This window comes from Cetorhinus maximus, chromosome 20, assembly GCF_964194155.1.
Source record: "Cetorhinus maximus chromosome 20, sCetMax3.hap1.1, whole genome shotgun sequence".
Taxonomy (NCBI): domain Eukaryota; kingdom Metazoa; phylum Chordata; class Chondrichthyes; order Lamniformes; family Cetorhinidae; genus Cetorhinus; species Cetorhinus maximus.
Window position 1 is genome coordinate 3339424 of NC_135898.1, and position 18354 is coordinate 3357777.

Sequence of the window (18354 nt, forward strand, 5' to 3'; positions counted from 1 at the left end):
AGGGAATCCTCCCCCCTCCCCCTGCACAGGGAACATCCAGCGCTTCCTGGAGGACCTCATGCTGGGCGGGCCTTAATTGGCCCGGCCACATAAAAGGGTGGTGCGCCCCCCCCCCCCCCGACCGAGGACGCCGATCGGAGGCCTGCCCGCCCGCGCCCACCCCCCCTAACGGGGGGGGGAAATGTTGCTCCAAAGGTAATGGAAATATGGAACTGTTTCCCTGCAAACGTTGCTGGGAGAAATGGAATTTAATATTTCAAAACTGAGATTGACAGATTTTTGATGCGCAATGGTTTTAAAGGTTATGGAATAAAGTCAGGTAAATGAAGTTCAGATAAAAGATCAGACGTAATTTAACTAAATGGCAGGTGGATGAGATGTGAGGGACTGACCAGTCACCTGTTCTTATTAAACACTTAAATTGAAGTTTCTCACCTTCTCCCTCCACTCCGTTTCCTTCCCCACTATCAAGAAACACAAGTGGAATCAGGAGGGACTTTGAATGAAAATATGATGCTGGAAATTCAGAGGGAAGCCAGCCCAGCAACTCAACGCCAGCCTTCTCAATGACACCCAAAGAGGGCCTGATGTTGTTAATGTGCACGACAAACCTCTAATAGAATTTCTGCCTTTCCATTTTCCCACATCTCCTTCAATTTGTTTGATTTGAAAAAGACTGGAATAAGGCCCAGAGTTGGAGAGGTGTCCAAAACCCAAAGGTTGCAACTGCAATCATAGAATTAACGACGGAAGTACAATTTCTGCCAGTCTGTTTCCAATTGGAGGCCAGTGGTGGCCATACTGCCAGGGTATAAAGGTGCACCTCTCTAACAGGCTGTAGGGAGAGGATAGAAGATAGAAGGAAGCATCAAATAAAAGAAAGACAGACTTGCATTTGTGACTTATGCCTTGTGACTCAAGAGCCAAAGGTGCTATCAACTGAGACACAGTTGTCACTGGTCACATTATGGGAGCACACAGGATTCATTTCAACTCCTGTTACAATGACAGCAGCTGGAAAGCAACCATGGAATCTTAAGAAACACATCCAATTGTCAAATCTCCCAATGTTCTGGCAAAGGCCATGACAGGATGAATTACCACTTTCTGTGCTCTAAGAGTTTGAGCAGGATCCTGGCACAGTACAATTGCAGAGTCACAGATATGGGTTTTTGTACTGTTTGGGTCAGATTAATGGGTTTAAAAAATTCTGCTGCAAGGAAATATACTGAGGAACTGGTTAGAATTCAAATTCCAATCTCAAATATGCACTTGGTGGTGGACAGACAGAAGCTGAAAGCAGCATAATGAAACCATGCTAATTCGTAACATAGTGTGCCAGTGAGAGGACCGAGCTCATTAGCCACATGCTGCCCAATGGGCTGAGGACCATCCCGTCATTATCATATCTCCCTGTTCCATTGACATTCTGATATTGGTTGTTTCTCCTTTGACCATTCCACCTCCCTTGACTCAAGCTTGAGCCAATGACCACCCCACCCAAAGCTCCTGCTCCAACGGCTGCAGCATTGTTGGAAGTCCCTTTCTTGGGCTGGTTCCCTGGCTTGACTCCTAATCTGCCTCTGGGACCCGAAATTCCTTTCGCAAGAATGAGATCGCTCAAGCTGCCAACAAGGAGGATCACAACCCAAACGACAGCCATGTTCTGCCTCATGATGGATCACCTGGTCAAACAAGAGATAAAAGAAAAATCAAGATACTCAGTAGCTTCAATTTCAATTAAAATGTTCATTTCTCAATTCATTTTGGGGATCAATTTCCTTTATTATTTATGTTCCACCAATGCATTAGAGGGGAATTACTGTGGAAATAGAGCCCTGTCTTGGCCCCAGTAAGACATTATAAATGTTTATCTGGGTTGGTAACTGCTTCCCCATCTCACCTCCACAAAGAAGCCTAATACTTAATTTGTTCATCTTGAACCCAGTCTTAGTACAATTGTAAGCTCAGTGGATGGGTTTAGCATCTTAAAGGCAGTCTCAGTCAAGTACCTCAAATCTAGCCTCATTGCAATAAAAGCCAAAATACTGCTGGAAATCTGAAACAAAAACACCAAGTGCTCTTAAGCGTCATATTGGACTCGAAATGTTAACTCTGTTTCTCTCTCCACAGATGCTGCCAGACTTCCAGCGTTTTCTTTTTTTATTTCTCATTGTTATCAAGCTCAGATCTTCAGTCTAGCATCTGAAACACAGCTTGATACAGGATGTTAGTTCCCTACCATGTTGGACATTCTTCAAATAATTGCCTCCTTTCTAAATCCAAATCGTAAGCAACTCTCCTTTTGCACTCTGCTGTATTCAATTGGGGATTTTGGGGTGAAGTTGCTAGAAATTAGGTTCCATGATGCCAGTCCTGAATATTTATATCGGGTGGAAAGATACATTTTCCCACCCAGCTAATCAGAATGCCACCTTAATGGGTATATCCAGCTGCTGGCTTTCTTAGAACCAACCGAGGCTGGTTAACTTCCTCTGATCCAGCTGTCACAGATGTCAGCCATAGTGCAATGGGAGCACTCCTGTCTCAGAGTTAGATACCTGAGGGTTCCAAGTCCCAGTCTGGAGATTTCAGCACACAATCCAGGCTGACACTTTGAGGTGTTGTTATTTGAATCAGGTGTTCAAGTCAGGCCCCGTCTGCCCTCTTGAGTGCATGTAAAAGGTTCGACAACACTAATTCGCTTAAAAGCAGTCTAATTTTCTCAGTGTCCAGACCAACAACCCAAACTAAGAACAGATTCTCTGGTCATTTATTGAAGTGATATTTGTGGGAGCTTGCTGTGTGCAAATAGGCAGCTGTGGTTCTTCAAATGCAACCTTGTCTGTACATCAAAATTAAATCATTGATCATAAAGCACTTTGGGGTATCCAGGAATAATTAAAGTTGCTTTATAAATGCAAATTCTTCTATCTAAAAATCTATTCAACTTCTCACACATAGCTTGCGAGTGTCACACAAACTTCCTGTTTCATTTTATTGATAACACCTGTATTATTTGAAACAGCTTTCCCTCCAATGCTACAGGAGATCTGTTAACACCCTGCACTGTAAACCATTTAACTTTGTAATATGACACAGACATACATAATATATTGCAATAAATACTCTACTGGCTCCGTTGAGGAAAACAAGTGTTTGAATAAAATTCTTCCAACAACAGAACTTAAAATCATGCTTCAGCAGGGCAGATATGAAAATTTAGAAATCTGCATCATCAAAAGGTGTAATTATTTAGTCTGTGTACTCTATAGACCACCAACTTCCGGGAAGGATGCAAATTACAGATAGGTACAAGAATTACTGACCCGTTATAATGGGGACTTGGATTATCCAAATATAGACAGGGATAGCAGTAGTGTGAAGCGGGGGAGACGATGGCCTATTGATAACGTCACTGGACTACTAATCTAGAGAGCTAGGCTAATACTCTAGGGTCCAAATCCTACCATAGCAACTGATGGAATTTAAAATTCAACTGATTTAAAAAAAAATCAGGAATTGAAAGCTAGTCTCAGTAATGGCGACCATGAAACTACCATCATTGTTGTAAAAACTATCTGGTTCACTAGTGTCCTTAAGAGAAGGAAATCTGCAGTCCTTACCCAGTCTGGCCTATATGTGACTCGAGACGCACAGCAATGTGACTGACTCTTAACTGCCCTCCAAAATGGCCTAGCAGGCCACTCGATTCAAGGGCAATTAGGGACAGGCAACAAATGCTGTCCTTGCCAGCAATGCCCACATCCCATGAAAGAATAAAGAAAAAAAGGGCACAGAGGGGCAAGAGTTCCCACAGTGTGTTCAGGGGAATTTTCAACAGCACTGTGCTTCCAGTCCACCAGAAAGGAGGCATTCCTGGTTCTCGTGAATGAAGTAGGCTAAGTGGATCAAGTGTCAGGAGGAGAACATTTAGGCCACAGTGATCATTGTATCATAAGGTTTAGGTTAGCTATGGAAAAAGCCAAAGAACAATTCAGAATAACAATAATTGTCTGGGTGAAAGCCAACTTCAATGGGGTAATGAATGAATCTGGGCCCAATAAATTGTAATTAAAGGCTGACTTGTAAAACAGTGTCTGAACAATGGGTTACCCTCAAAAGAAGAGATAGTTCAGGCACAGTCAAGTTTATATTTCCTCAAAAGGACAAACAAATCCAGAGCTTCCTGAATGATAAGACAGAGAGATTATAAAGTGTGCTGGTGACAGATGTCAGGTGGGTAATATATCAAGAAAACTGAATACAGAAGGTTCAGAGGGGGAGTGAGAAAGTGAATAAGAGAAGCAAAGAGGGAGTATGAAAAGAGACTCGCAACCACCATAAAAGGGAATCCCATCGTCTTCAATAAGCATATAAATAATAAAAGGGTGGTAAAAGGAGGGTGACTGATTCAGGACCAAAAAGGAGATTTACACATGGAGGAGAGGGCACAGCTGAGGTATTAAATGAATACTTTGCATCTGTTCTCATCAAGGAAAAAGAAGCTACTCAGGTCACAATCAAAGGGGAAGTAATTAATACACTAGAAAAGGTTTAAAATTGATAACGGAGGAGATATTAAATAAGCTGATAAGGCAGTAGGACCGGATGAGCTGTATCCAAGGATACTGAGGAAAGTGAGAGCGGAAATTGCAGAGCGCTGGCAATAATTTTCCAGTCTTCTACAACTCCGGGGTGGTGCGAGAGGGCTGGAGAATTGTAAATGTTACACCCTTGTTACAATAAGGGTACAAAGATAAGCCCAGCAATGACAGGCCAGTCAATTCAACTTCAGTGGTGAGGAAGCTTCTAGAAACAAAAATTTGGGACAAGATTAATAGTCACATGGATAAATGTGGGCTCATTAAGGAAAGTCAGCACAGATGTGTTAGGGGAAAATCATGTTAAATTAATTTGATCGAGGTTTTGGAGCAGTAACAGAGATAGTTGATGAGGGCAATGCTGTTGATGGAGTGTACATGAACTTACAAAAGACATCTGCTGCAGTGCCACACAGATTTGTGAGCGCAGTTATAATTCATAGATATGAAATTGGCTGAGTGACAGGAAACAGAGTGGTGGTTAATGGATATTTTTCAGGCTGGAGGAAGGTGTTTAGTGGAGTTCCCCAGGAGATGGTGTTGGGGCCCTTTCTTGATGTATATTAATTCCCTGGACCTTGGTGTACAGAGCACAATTTCAAAATTGGCAGATAATACGAAAATTGGAAGCATTGTGAACTGTGAAGGGGATAGTGTAGAACTTGAAGAGGACATAAACAGGCTGGGAGGGTGTGCGGACAAAGCGGTAAATGGAATTTAATGCAGAGGAATGTGAAGTGATTCATTTTGGTCGGAAGAATGTGGAGAGACTATATAAAATAAGGGTATAATTCTAAAGAGGGTACAGGAGCAGAGGGACCTGGGTGTATGTGTGCACAACTCGTTGAAGGTGGCAGGACAGGTGAGAGGGGTGAATGAAGTATACAGTATTCTAGGCTTGATTAATAGGGGCATAGCGTACAACAGCAAGGAGATTACATTGAATTTGTATAAGACACTAGTTCGGTCTCAATTGGAAATCTTCATTCAGTTCTGGGTGCTGCACTTTAGGAAATATTTGAAGACAATGGAGAGAGAGTGCGGAAAAAATTCAGGAGAATGATTCCAGAGATGAGGAACTTCAGTTATGATGAGAGTGAGAAGTTGGGATTATTTCCCTTGAAGGTGGGAAGGCTGAGAGCAGATTTACTAAAGGTATTCAAGATCATGAGGCACCTGGTTAGAGTAGATAGGGAAAAACTGTTCCTATTGGTGGAAGGATTGAGAACAAGAGGGCAACAGATTTAAGGTAATTGGCAAAAGAAGCAAAAGCAATGTAACAAAAAAAATTTTCATCCAGCGAGTGGTTAAGATCTGGAATGCACTGCCTGAGTGTGATGGAGGCAATTTCAATTGAAGCATTCAAATGGGAATTAGATTGTCATCTAAAAAGGAAGAATGTGCAAGGTTATGGGGAGAAGGCTGGGGAAATGATACCAGGTGAATTGCTCAGAGGGCTGATGCAGACATGATGGGCCAAATAAAATAGTTATGGCACAGAAGGGGGCTGTGTTTGGATAATGGGATCAAAAAGGCAACAGGTCCATCAGCGAAAACAACTCCACTGAGAACTAAGGCAGTAGAACGTGGCCGAGCCAGTGCAGATGCCGTTACTGAGCCTTGAGTGTATCCTGATGGAATTAGCACGTTCCAGGACCTCCAAGTTGGTGACCTTGTCCTGCTAAGAGATGCTGGGGATCCTTCCGAGACAGTCAAAGTGTTCATCCTTTTCTCCTGCTTCGCATAAGTTCTCCAGGTCTCAGGAGAGGAGTGCGCTGACGATGCAGGCTTGGCAGATTCGCAGTTTTGTGTTTCCAGTCAGCTTGCTGTTGTTACTCTCTCTTCTACTCAGCTTGGACCGAACAGCTGCAGCTTTTGCAATGTGCGTGTTGTTTTCAACATGAAGTGACAGATTGCTGGTGACTGTAGAGCCTACATATGTGAAGTTACCAACAGCTTACATTTACATAGCACCTTTAATGCAATGGAATATCCCAAGCAAGCATGACACTACTACAATGACACCTGCAAGTGAGATGGTGGAAACTGACACTGACAATGAGGAGACTGTTGCTGATTGCTGTGGCCTCTGGAGACTGACTGTTTGCAATAGAAAAGAAAAAGGTGAGCAGAAATGGAAAGCACAGATAGCCATGAAGAGTGCCCAGTGAATCCTGTACATTCTCAGCCCACTATCCTCCTGTGCAGTAGAGATTCTATGCCAGAGTGGTATCCCTGAGCCACACCAGACGACCATGTTAAACACAGGGCAAGTTAAACACAGAGCTGATTACCAGGGCACAATCATCTCACAAAATGGAAGGCTGCCAAGTAAAAATATTTAAAATTTAGCAACTCTTGAATAGTTTTGTGAAGCAGCCAGAGAACTTGGTACCAGCTCAGTATTGAATAAAAAGGGAGTATTTAGGTGAAAAATTGAGAGTTCTCATAGTTTGTGTTATTCCGCTTCCTATCAGTGTAACATTTAGCGAGGACTGAAAAAAAATTCAACTTTTCTCTCTTTATCCAGGATGCCACTCGTTCCCCTGATTGGTTTTGTGATTTTACAGAGAAAATACAGCACCAATAAAGGACATTTGACCCACTGATCTCTACCAGCATCGATACTCCACTTCTTCTTCCACTCCTCTACCCCTCACCCTTTCAACATGTCATTTTATTCTTTTCTTTCTGAGATATTTATCTAGTTTCCCCTGAAATGCATTAATGCCATTTGCCTCAACCAAGCCCCGATGGTAGCAAGTTTCACATTCCCATCAATCTCTGGGTAAAGAAGTTTCTCCTTAATTATTTTATGGATTGATTAGTGACTAGGTTATATTTGTAGCCTGTAGGTTTAGTCTCCCTCACAAGCGGAAATATCTTCTACATGTCTAATCCATCAAATTTCTTCATAATTCTCAAAGCCTGGTAATAGGTGACCCCACCTCAGCACTTGAGACACAGATGGAGGGGGGAAGAGGGGACAGACAAGAGAGAATTATATTTGTGAATGAGTTATAGTTTTATAATATTAATTAACACATCTTCAAACAGTATCTTAACGGGGTGGCGGTGGGGTTGAGGTAATGTCACCGGATTAGTCATCCAGAAGTCCAAGCTAATGCTCTGGGAACATCATGGGCTCAAATCTACGGCAGCTGGTGGAACTTAAATTCAAATAATAAATCTAGAATTAATAATTAGTTTTATAGTCGCCATTACCGAGACTATTATCCATTGTTGTAAAAAACCCATCTGGTTCGCAAACACCCTTTCAGGAAGGAAATCTGCTGTCTTTGCCTGGTTTGGCCGAAATGTGACTCTAGACTCACAGCAATGTGGCTGACACTTGACTGCCTTCTGAAATGGTCTAGCAAGCCATTCAATCTCATCAAACTGCTACCCCGGTTCCTTCACTGTCACTGGGTCAAAGTCCTGGAACTCCCTTCCTCACAGCACTGTGGGTGTAACCACACCACAGGGACTGCAGCGGTTCAAGAAGGCAGCTCACCACCACCTTCTCAAGGGCAACTAGGGATGGGCAATAAATGCTGGCCCGGCCAGCGAAGCCCACCTCCCGAATTTTAAAAAAAACACCTGGATCTGACCCAAGGACAGTGCAGTGCTCCCTCAGGATGAAACTCGAGTCAGCCTCGTCCGGGAGAGGAAGGCTTGAAGCCAAAAGCTTTTCATTTACAGACAAGCTACTGACTAAGCTATGGCTGACAATATTCCTTCCCATAGTGTTGCAGTTTTTGTGAGCAGGAAGCAACAGGTTGAATGAAGATGCACCTCCTGGGAGTGCCCTAAAAGGGATCAACAGCTTCACCTGCACATCTGCAAAAGCTGGACATCTGCTCACTCACAAGTATTTACCTTCCAAAGGACAGTGGCAAGGTTTCAGCAACTGACTGCCCAGCAACTCCCATCTTCTTCCTGATGCTTTTTTCTGCTCAGCAACAGCATCCAGAGTTTGGGCAGAAGGGGGGGGGGGGGGGCAATGGAACCCAGAAATTATTGCTGCTGCTGCAACACTCAGCGAATGCTTCATGAGTTTATGGATTGACCATCATCTACCAAGTGTTTTAACTAAAGCTTAACCTGTTGGGTCATGCAACAGGTGGCCTGTTCATATCAGCGGTCATTTTTAATTTGATATCTTTTGCTAAATTATTCATCAGTGTATTTGGTATCACTGTAATTGTTAACAGGTAAGCTTGTTTTTAATAACTGATTCCACCTCACTTTGTTTTGAAGCAGGCTTTAATTTTGTAGGTGAAACACGGTTTTTCTTTCTCAAAATATGAAAGGCACCAGCATAGGCCATGTTTTCTGCTGTGCACATTGCCTCCCATCTCATTCAAATGTTTTTCTTCTTCATTCATGGGATGCGGGCTTCGCTGGCTGGGCCAGCATTTATTGCCCATCCCTAGCTACCGTTGAGAAGGTGGTGGTGAGCTGCCTTCTTGAACCGCTGCAGTCCATGTGGTGTAGGTACACCCACAGCGCTGTTAGGGAGGGAGTTCCAGGATTTTGACCCAGTGATAGTGAAGGAACGGTGATATATTTCCAAGTCGGGATTGTGCGTGGCTTGGAGGGGACCTTCCAAGGTGGTGGTGTTCCCATCTATCTGCTGCCCTCGTCCTTCTAGATTAATCAGGAACAGTAGTGTGCTGTCCATTTACAACTTATTGAATGTAGCTTAATACTTTACCACCCAAAAGGGCAGAGGGGGTCTCATTTTAAGGTCTCATCCGTAAAATGGCATCTCCAAGAATGCAGCACTCCTTCGGTACTGCACTGAGTATTGCCTAGATTTTTAGCTTGGAGTGGGACTTCAATCAATGAGCTTCTGATTGCAGAGGTGAATTATACAACTCCCCTCTTCTGTACTTTGCAGCTTCTCTATAAATCCCACCTCGGTACACACACCCTGCCCATGAAACCCCCCCATCTGTTCCCTCGATGCCCCTCCATCCATCTTCCTGATTGATTTCACTATTTCCACTCAAAAGCTCCATGCTTGCTGACAAAAATCAGTCTATCCTCCAGCATTGTCAGTTCCTCTTCACCATTATCACCCTCTTCAAAAAAAATTATTCTCACCAGCTCCTGCTTTTCCCCTAATGTTAGCCCAGTCCAGTTGTTTTGTGCCTCTTGTTCGAGACCTTCCACCCTGCCCAGGGCACTCAGACTGAAACTGGTCTTTGTCACCCATGTTCTGTGCAGCTGTGATTGCATTTTTCTGTCTTCATCATGTTCAATGCCATGAACACCCTTCATGCTTCTACACGGAGAGGGAATGAGCGGAGACTGTTGCAGACATCTCGCCTCACATCCCTCCACAACTAGGATGCTGCTCCCTAAAGTTCTGCTCAGGCCGGCACCAACAATCACAGGCTTGGATGGGATCTTTAGATCTGGACACGTTCCTTCCAAATACTGACTCTAATCCCACACACCCATGCCAAATGGAATATATCTCTTTATTAGATGGTGAAAATGTTAAGGAATATACTCCTCCCCCATCCACAATAAAAACTGAACTTCCATTACAGACGATGCATTTGATTTACTACATGTAACAAAAATAAACATTTAATCTCAGGAGAAAAGAGACACGCGGGTTAAAAACTTATCAGACCATCATTGTCCAAAGATGTACTGATTCATGGCCCACTTCACCCACCAAATGCCACAGCGACAGTGTCAAATCCCCACCCTGTTGACAATGCACTCCCCACACCATCATTCACACCCCATTTCCAATCCGCTCATTTTTCACAGGCACTTTCGCTACCTGGTGTTAGCCTGACAGGGGAGTCCTGGCTGCAGCCGAGTTCCCCTCAGCACCGCTCCAAGCAATGATCAGGAATTGCTTATCCCAAACGGGGCACCGCCCTGGCAGCAGCAACAGATTATCATCAGCAAGAGTGGATCGGTGCAGCCCTGACAATTTCCCATTCTGACCACTTGGGGGAAGGAAAACATGAGCTCTCGATTCAAACCTCGGGGATTTGCATCTAATGCTATGTTTCTCCCAACATTTATGAAAAAATATTATTGTAAAAAGTTGCTATTCAGCTCCAGGCAGGAGAAGGCGGCAACGGTAACATTACTGGGAACATTCAACATTCACACAAGTCTTGCTGCTCAGACAACGGAGCATCTTCTTCTGACTACAGAATACACGCTCTCTTCTCAGGTGGAGTCCGACCTGTCCCTCCCGACCCAAAACCAAGCACAAAGTCCTCCCGTTGCCTCCCCTCAACCCCTCCATCCGCCCCAGCAGCGCTGCCTCTCACATGGCCAAATAGCCGCAGCCACAGCCCCTTCCACCGGGATTTCACCAGCCGTTCCAGTTCCCAGTAACAGGTACCCGGAGCGGCCGGGAAGAGCAGTGTTTAGAGGTCAGGCTCCTTCCACCGAGACTTACCTGTTGAAGGCTCTGAGAGTTGAGCATGTGTCCCCCGGACAAGCTGCTGCTGAGTGAAGCAAGCGCTCGGCGATTGGCTCCAGCCGGAGCGCTGCGCCCCTCCGCTGTTTGGCAGCGAGAGTCACCGGTGGGAGTGTCTGTCCAGCCCTCTGCTCGGAGCAGTGCGCTGAATGGGTTCCCCTGGGTCAGGGAGCGTGTTGCGGGATCCAGCAGAACCAACTCCTCAAATGAAAGATCCAGTCTCACAACAAGTGCCGTTCATCCCTGTGCTCGCTGATCTACACTAACTCCCAGCCAAACAACACCTCCACTCGAAAAATTCCCACCCTGGTTTATAAATTCCTCCATGGCTTTGCCCCTCTCCATTTCTGTCATCTCCTCCAGCACTACAACCTCCCAGTTACCCTGTGCTCCTCCAATTCTGGCCTCCGGAGCAACCCGGGTTTTAATCACTCCAGCTTTGGAGGCTGTACCTTGGCTTCTTCTTATCGTGTCCACGGACAGTCTATACATGGCCCAGCCAGAACTGGACACATTTTTGCGCCTTGTTGCTGAATTCCGCAAGATCTGCAACAGTGCAGGGTTTCTCCAGTGATAGACATTGCAGGAGATGTTGCATAGTCTGTGGCTCAGTTCCACATTCACAAGTTGTCGGGCTGGTTGTATATCCCCATTTGCTTAGTGACACCTTTGAACAACCTACACCAGTCCTAAGTCTGTTAAGGCACTTCCAGGTTGCCCGGTTGGAATTAGCTCCTGGGGGAAGGCTTTCATCCGGTAGAATTTCTATCGGGGCCAAGGTAGAAGAGTTCACGTCGCGGCCCTGTTTCAACCAATTCTACCACCACCACGCACAGCAAATAAGCTGTGGCTGATTAGGACTGAAGCTCTGGAATTTCCTCCCTCAATCTCTTTACCTCTCTGCAACTCTTTCCTCCTGTAAGACACTCCTTAAAACCTCCCTCTTTTGGTCATCTGACCTAATATCTCCTCATGTGGCACGGTGTCATATTTTGTTTTATAATGCCCCTGTGAAGCACCTGGGGATGTTTTGTTACTTTGAAGTGTTGTATAAATAGAAGTTGGTACTGCTGTCCTTCAGCTGATATAGGTGGGGTGGTGATAGATTTATGCTGAGAACAGAGATAATGGAGCCTCAAGGTGCTCGTGTTCCAGACTAGGAGTGAGTTGGAGACCACAACAAAAACAGCACTATCTCTCTGTCCTCTCCCACTACCTTCCTCACATTAACTGGCAATGTGGTAAACTGCATGCCTACAAATGGCAGACTGATCAATGTGCCAAGTACACAGCCCAATCAGAAAAATCTGATGGATTTGGTTTAACTGACATCAAGAAGGGATAAATGGGAATGTTGGTAAATTGCTCACCAATTTTTCAAATGCTTAAAGATATTTATTAGTTATAAAATATTTAAGAAAATAGTTCTTGACTCTCAACAAAGATATATCCCAGTGAGGAAGAAGGATTCTAGGAAGGGGATAAACCAACCATGGTTAACCAAGGAAGTTGAGGATAGTATCAAATTGAAAGAAAAAACATACAATGTGGCAAAGATTAGTGGTAACCCAGAGGATTGGGGAAGTTTTAAAAAACAACAAAAGGTGACCAAAAAAAAATAAAGAGGGAGAAAATAAACTTTGTGGGTAAATTAGCAAGTAATATAAAAACGGACAGTAAGAGCTTCTTTAAATATGTAAAAAGGAAGAGGGAGGCCTTTAGAGAATGAGGCTGGGGAAATAATTATAGGTAACCAGAAAATAGCAGAGGAGTTGAATAAATACTTTGCATCAGTCTTCACAGTAGAAGACACTAATAGCATTCCAAAATACTAAATAGTCAAAGGGCAAAAGGGGGTGAGAAATAAATACAATAACTATCACTAGTGAAAAAGTATTAGGGAAACTAATGGAGCTAGAGGCTGATAAGACCCCTGGACCTGATGGGTTGCATCCTATGATATTAAAGGAAGTAGCTACAGAGATATTGGATGCACTGTTAGTAATCTTCCAAGAATCCTTAGATTTTGGAAAAGTCCCAGAAGATTGCAAAACTGCTAATGTAACACCCTTATTCAAAAATGGAGGGAGACAAAAACAATAACTATAGGCCAGTTAGCTTAACATCTGTCATTGGCAAAATGTTAGAGTCTATTATAAAGGATGTAATAGCAGAGCATTTAGAAATGCACAATATAATCAAGCAGAGTCAGCATGGCTTCATGAAAGAGAAATCATGCGTGACAAATTTATTAGAATATTTTGAGGAGGTAACAAGCAGGATAGATAAAGGGGAACCAGTAGATGTAATATATTTGGATTTCCAAAAGGTGTTTGATAGGGTACCGCACAGAAGTCTACTTAATAAGATAAGAGCCCATGGTGTTGGGGTAGTATATTAGCATGGATAGAGGATTGGCTAACTAATAGAAGACAGAGAGTTGGGATAAGGGGGGCATTTTCAGGCGCCAACCTGTAACTGGTGGAGTGCCACAGGGATCAAGCAGTGATAGGAGCAGATAACCAAAAGATGTCACAGACAAAAGAACAAAGAGGTGTTGAAGTTGGTGATATTATCTAAAAGAATGTGCTAATTAAGAATGGATAGCAGGACTTGCAAGGTAAAGACAGCTCTAGTGGGGGTGGGGTGAAATAAGACTAAAAGGGCATAAAAGGTATAGATTTAAAAATAATGGAAATAGGTGGGAAAAGAAAAATCTATATAAATTAGTGGAAAAAACAAAAGAGAGGGGGAAGAAACGGAAAGGGGGTGGGGATGGAGGAGGGAGTTCAAGATCTAAAGTTGTTGAACTCAATATTCAGTCCGGAAGGCTGTAAAGTGCCTAGTTGGAAGATGAGGTGCTGTTCCTCCAGTTTGCGTTCAGCGTCACTGGAACAATGCAGCAAGCTAAGGACAGACATGTAGGCAAGAGAACAGGGTGGAGTGTTAAAATGGCAAGCAACAGGGAGGTTTGGGTTATGCTTGCGGACAGACTGAAGGTGTTCCGCAAAGCGGTCGCCCAGTTTGCGTTTGGTCTCTCCAATGTAGAGGAGACAGCACTGGGAGCAACGAATGCAGTAGACTAAGTTAGGGGAAATGCAAGTGAAATGCTGCTTCACTTGAAAGGAGTGTTTGGGCCCTTGCACGGTGAGGAGAGAGGAAATGAAGGGGCAGGTGTTGCATCTTCTGAGTGGGCATGGGGAGGTGCCATAGGTGGGGGTTGAGAAGTAGGGGGTGATGGAGGAGTGGACCAGGGTGTCCCGGAGGGAACGATCCCTACGGAATGCCGCCGGGGGGATGAAGGGAAGATGTGTTTGGTGGTGGCATCATGCTGGAGTTGGCGGAAATGGTGGAGGATGATCCTTTGAATGCAGAGGCTGGTGGGGTGATAAGTGAGGACAAGGGGGACCCTATCATGTTTCTGGGAGGGAGGAGAAGGCGTGAGGGCGGATGCTCAGGAGATGGGCCGGACACGGTTGAGGGCCCTGTCAACGACCGTGGGTGGAAAACCTCGGTTAAGGAAGAAGGAGGACATGTCAGAGGAACTGTTTTTGAAGGTAGCATCATCAGAACAGATGCGACGGAGGCGAAGGAACTGAGAAAATGGGATGGAGTCCTTACAGGAAGCAGGGTGTGAGGAGCTGTAGTCGAGGTAGCTGTGGGAGTCGGCAGGCTTGTAATGGACATTGGTGGACAGTCTATCACCAGAAATTGAGACAGAGAGGTCAAGGAAGGGAAGGGAAGTGTCAGAGATGGACCAAGTGAAAATGATGGAGGGGTGGAGATTGGAAGCAAAATTAATAAATTTTTCCAGGTCACGACGAGAGCATGAAGCAGCACCGAAGTAATCATCGATGTACCGGAGAAAGAGTTGTGGGAGGGGGCCGGAGTAGGACTGTCACTAGGTTTATCCTCGATATGGAGGGATTTTCTTATGAGGAGAGGTTGAATAGGTTGGGCCTGTGCTCATTGGAGATTAGAAGAATGAGAGGCAACCTAATTGAAACATGTAAGATTCTTAGGGGGCTTGACAGGGTGGATGCTGAGAGGTGTTTCCTCTTGTGGGAGAGTCTAGGACCAGAGGGCATAATCTCAGTAAGGGAGCGCCCATTTAAGACAGAGATGAGGACGAATTTCTTCTCTCAGAGGGTAGTGAATCTGTGGAATTCTTTACTGCAGAGGGCTGTAGAGGCTGGGTCGTTAAGTATATTCAAGGTTGAGATAGACAGATTTTTAATCAGTAAGCGAATCAAGGGTTATGGGGAAAAGGCAGCAAAGTGCAGTTGAGGATTATCAGATCAGCCATGATCTCATTGATAGGTGGAGCAGACTCGATGGGCCAAATGGCCTACTTCTGCGTCTTATGCTCTTAAAACATTGTGAATAAAAGGTGGCTTGATTGACAAAGAATTATCCAGAGTGTATTCACTTCCCAGTTGGCATGGGATAGCAGGGCACCTCAAGGATGGGCATGTCAGGTAACCAATGGTTTAATTATGAGGAAGGGGTAATTGGAGACAGCAGACGATGTGATGAAACCGCTTGGAATGTATCTAATCAGAGTTAGCGATCCTAATGCCTGCTGATGTGGTGCTCAAGTCCTTAGAAGAAATTCTTTGAAGAAAGAATGGGAAGAGTAGACAAGGGCATTTTTTTTTGGTTCATGCTTGGAATGGAGGCATCACTGGCAAGGTCAGTATTTATTGTCAATCCCTAATTGCCCTTACGATGTCATAGGCAGATGCCATATGCTTGGATTTTCAAAAGCCTTTGAGGAGGTACACACATGGTAAGTTCATGACAAAGGTTAGGGTATGTGGAGTCAGGGGACAAATAGCAAGTGGATAGCATACTGGCTGAAAAAAACACAGAAAGCAGGGTGTAGAGACAAAAGATTGGAGGAAAGTTGAAAGTGGTGTTCCACATGGATCAATGCTGCAACCACTGTTACTCATAAATTACATTAATGAATTGGACTTTGGAAAAAGTAACTCAACATCAAAATTTGCAGATGGCACAAAACTGTGAGGTTTAGTTAACACTGAGGAAAAATACAACATAACACATAAAAATTAAAGCCCGTGGAATTGAAGAGTTAGTGGTAGCAAGGATACAAAATTAGTTAATGGACAAAAAGCAGAGAATAGTAATGAACAGTTGTTTTTCAGACTGGATGAAAGGATACCATGGTGTTTCCCAAGGGCCTGCATTAGGATCACTGCTCTGTATGATATACATTGGTGACCTGAACTTGGGCAAATAAGACAATAATTTCAAGGCTTGCTGATAATAGAAAACTCGGAAATGTGTAAACAATGAGAAGGATGAGAATAGGCTTAAGGAGAATGTAGACAGATTAGTGAAATGGGCAGACACAAGACAGATGAAATTTACTGCAGAGAAGTGTGAAGTGATATATTTCACTCGGAAGTACGAGGTGAGGTATTATGAGTGAAACAGTGCAATTTTAAAGGGAGTGCAGGGACTGAGAGACCTGAAGCTGTATGCACACACATCTCTAATGTTGACAGCTACAAACGGAGGTGAATGATAAAAAAATACAGATGGGGTCCTTGACTTTATTCATTGAGGAATCAAGCAAAAAGCAAAGAAGTTATGCTCAACTTTTATAAAACACTGATTAGGCATTAGCTGGATTATTGTGTTCAATTCTAGGTACTACACTTCAGGAAAGATGACAGGGCTTTGGAGAGGATACAGAAGAGCCTCACTAGAATGGTACCAGGGATGAGGGACTTTAGGCTCGTGGAAAGACTGAAGAAGCTACAGTTGTTCTCCTGAGAGCGGAGAATTTTAAAAGGAGATTTGACAGAGGTTCAAAATTTAAATGTCTTGACAACTAAGGAGTGATTGTTACCAGTCGCAGATGGTTTGATAGCCAGAGGACACTGGTCATTGGCCAAAAAACCAGAGGTTATTTGAGTAAACAGTGTTTTTTTATGCCGTGAGTAGTGAACTGGAAATGCTCTGCTTCAAAGGGTGGTGGAAGGAGATTCAATAGGAACATTCAAAAGAAAGTTGGATAATCCTGAAAGGGAAAGAAATTACAGGGCCTTGTGGAAAGAGCAGGGCAGTAGGATTATTTGATAGATCGTCCAAAGAGCCAGCACAGATGTAACGGACTTAATGGTCTTTTTCTGTGCTGTATCATTCTGAGAATCTATCAATGATTGGAGAACTTGAAGACCGGGCAGTTCAATAGTAAACTCAGATAAATGGGAGGTGATGTACTTTGGCACGAAAAATAGAAACATCACCAATCATTTAGAAAACGAGAAACCTAATGAGGTCAAAGAAAATGGGATCTGTACTACAGGTGAACAAATCTTTAAAAGCAAATTTAATTGCAAACAAAACACTGGGATTTATTTCTAGAAGTACAAAAGTAATGAAGTTATACTAAACTTGTATAAGACTCTGGTCAGACCACACTGCACAGTTCTGGTCTCCATACTATAAAAGAGGACATAGAAGCAGTGGAGCAAGTGCAAAAATAATTTACAAGGATAGAACCAGACCTGAGAGATTCCAGTTATTGGGATAGATTGAAATGATTGGGGTGATATATTTTTAAAAGTACTTTTGGTGACCCAATAGAGGTTGTAGATGTGGAAAGGCTGAGATAAGAACACTGGAATGCGAGGAAACTTACGCCAAGTACAAACACCAGCACAGATTAATTGGATCGAGTGGATTGTTTCTGTGCTACATATTTTCTATAAGGTTACTGAGATCAACTGGTGTGTGCCTGCTACCTCTCGGTTTAATGTTTACCCTGTCAGAATAGACAAGAGGGGACAGTAACATTACTACTGACTTATCTCAATCATAAATCAGATTATGATATATCTGGGCCATATCTTATCTCCGTTCTTTACCAGATTCCAACTTTAAATAGTATAATTAAATGAATGTAGTGGAAATGCTCTTTAACCCATCCAACACTACGCACAATTCTGGTCTGCATATGATAAAAAGATATAGAGACACTGGAGAAAGTGCAAAGAAGGAAAAGAAAAGCCTGGCAGTGAGGCAAGATGTGACCAAAAGTTGCATCATCTTCAGGGGAATCCATATGTAGCAAATGCAAAGGGATCAAAGCGAGAGTCATCCAGATAAGGTGGTCATTAATGAATTCAGGAGAAACCAATTTAGCCAGAGAGTGGCAGCCATGTAGAACTCACTGCTACATGGAGTTCATTCGTTTCTTTCCCCAAAGCCTTAGTGAGGCCATTGACAACATCATGCTTCTTCTTTGGCTTTCTTCAA

At 43.7% G+C, this 18354-nt stretch overlaps 1 long non-coding RNA gene across 1 annotated transcript; it reads right to left on the reverse strand.

Annotated features, from left to right (window-relative positions):
• Positions 1-233: 233 nt before the first annotated feature.
• Positions 234-11169, reverse strand: LOC144694793 (uncharacterized). Its single transcript, XR_013579824.1, has 2 exons — positions 11044-11169; positions 234-1685 (listed from the first exon to the last, which is right to left on the reverse strand). It is a non-coding gene; the product is annotated as an uncharacterized LOC144694793 (long non-coding RNA).
• Between the last annotated feature and the right edge of the window lie 7185 nt (positions 11170-18354).